General features: G+C 33.7%; 2 non-coding genes across 2 annotated transcripts; both read right to left on the bottom strand.

The window, feature by feature from the left end:
• Positions 1-1272: 1272 nt before the first annotated feature.
• On the bottom strand, positions 1273-1363 carry LOC139865217 (small nucleolar RNA Z159/U59). Its single transcript, XR_011764737.1, has one exon. It is a non-coding gene; the product is annotated as a small nucleolar RNA Z159/U59 (small nucleolar RNA).
• A 53-nt stretch (positions 1364-1416) lies between these two features.
• Positions 1417-1504, bottom strand: LOC139865218 (small nucleolar RNA Z159/U59). The gene has a single exon (XR_011764738.1). It is a non-coding gene; the product is annotated as a small nucleolar RNA Z159/U59 (small nucleolar RNA).
• Positions 1505-1709: the final 205 nt, after the last annotated feature.

Here is a 1709-nt window from a genome sequence, read left to right on the forward strand (position 1 = left end):
AGTTTTAGTCTTATAATAACGTTCATTTGTTTAATGAAGGTTTTTGTTATATTTTTCTTTTTAAAAACAAAATCACGACTCATGAACACTAACATAAGTAGTAATTATATAGGCACTTCAGTTTAGTTATTAGTAGTAAATGGTCTATACAAGAACAATAGTTATTTTTGTAAAGCAACGATTAATACTTTTTAATCTGTTTACTCATTCATAATGTTTACATACAACTTTTACTTCATAATAATTGCAAAATGTTACGCATAAATCTTGAAGCTTCTTACAGATAGGCTGAATGTCTGTCTTTTGTCTTGAAGAGTTTACAATATTCTGCTTCTAAAAGTTACAATATGCACAGAAAAATAACTTTCAACCAATTAATCAAAACAAAAACGGTAAAACACAAGCTCCAGCATCCTAACAAAGCACGACATTGAGCTGAGAGTGCCGAAGGTTTGCATCATAGCATGTCATAGATCCAACATCGTACAACATCATTGGCACGATCCGTTTCATTTAGGTTCGTATCACACGGATTTTCTTCGTTTAAGAAGTAGTGGAGAACCCACCATTGTAATAGTCCAATGGTTCACCGCTTTGCACTTGTGCATTGGGATAGGGGTGGAGAGGTCTCAAGTTCGAGTCCCTCCCCTTAAAAATATTCGTGAGATTTATTCCCTAAAAGCCTAATTGCCCCGAAGAAGGTTTTTTTACCGAGTTCGGATTTCCTGACCCAAAGCGCGTGTGTACATAGCAAATGAGGGTATTCGATGCCAACAGCTTGGCTCACAAAAAAAGTAGTGGATGATAAGAGTAAACAAACACTTGTACTCATTGCATTAATATTTATACATTCATCTTGTCATGTTTCTAATGCGTATTGACACGTTCAAATACGCATCACTAGACAGGAAAAGTGCAACAGCTACTAAACACATACACAAACGAATATAAAATATTCATATTTCATACAGTATATTCATATTCATCTAAAAAATATTGTTAAAGAGAATGTTCTTCTCATGGCCGATCCCAAATGGTAATTGCAGAGACTCTGCTACCCAAGGCGATAGGATATGACAAGTCCCTTTTTCATATTGCTCCACGGGAACCTTTACAGGCTCAACCGCTACACAATATCAAAGGGATCTATTTTCGACGGTTATTTTACTCTTTTTGAGATTTACGAATACTCAATTAAATTCGCCTCAATGTTATTTAAACCGTCGAATTACAAATTACAAATTACAAATTAAAACTATAATAAGTATAAAAACTTCTTCAGTTCAGGTCTCCAATTGTTTCCGCATGGATGTTTTAATCCTCGGAAGAACGAAAGTTATTAGTTTTCGTCATCATCAGAAGCAAATTCAAATTAAAAACAATATTACTCGTAATCAATAACAATTAAAATTGTGTATCTCTTCAGTTCAGGTCTCCAAAAAACTTTCAGCAAGGTTAATCTCAGAAGAACGAAAGTTATTATATTTGAATCATCATTAGAGATACATAAAACAAATAGGCAAACGTAAAATAAAATTATGAAAATCGAGATTATGCAGGAACAACAGAATATCAAATTAGCCTCTTGTGTATAAAATAAAGATGATAATTAACATCTCGCTAGATGGATCCAGGAAGGCGACCCGAGTGAGGAACAATTTATAAGCAAAACCCTAATTTAAAGCGTGATTTAGGGTTTTGGGGATTTT

The sequence above is a fragment of the Rutidosis leptorrhynchoides genome, chromosome 8 (assembly GCF_046630445.1).
Source record: "Rutidosis leptorrhynchoides isolate AG116_Rl617_1_P2 chromosome 8, CSIRO_AGI_Rlap_v1, whole genome shotgun sequence".
NCBI classification, from domain to species: domain Eukaryota; kingdom Viridiplantae; phylum Streptophyta; class Magnoliopsida; order Asterales; family Asteraceae; genus Rutidosis; species Rutidosis leptorrhynchoides.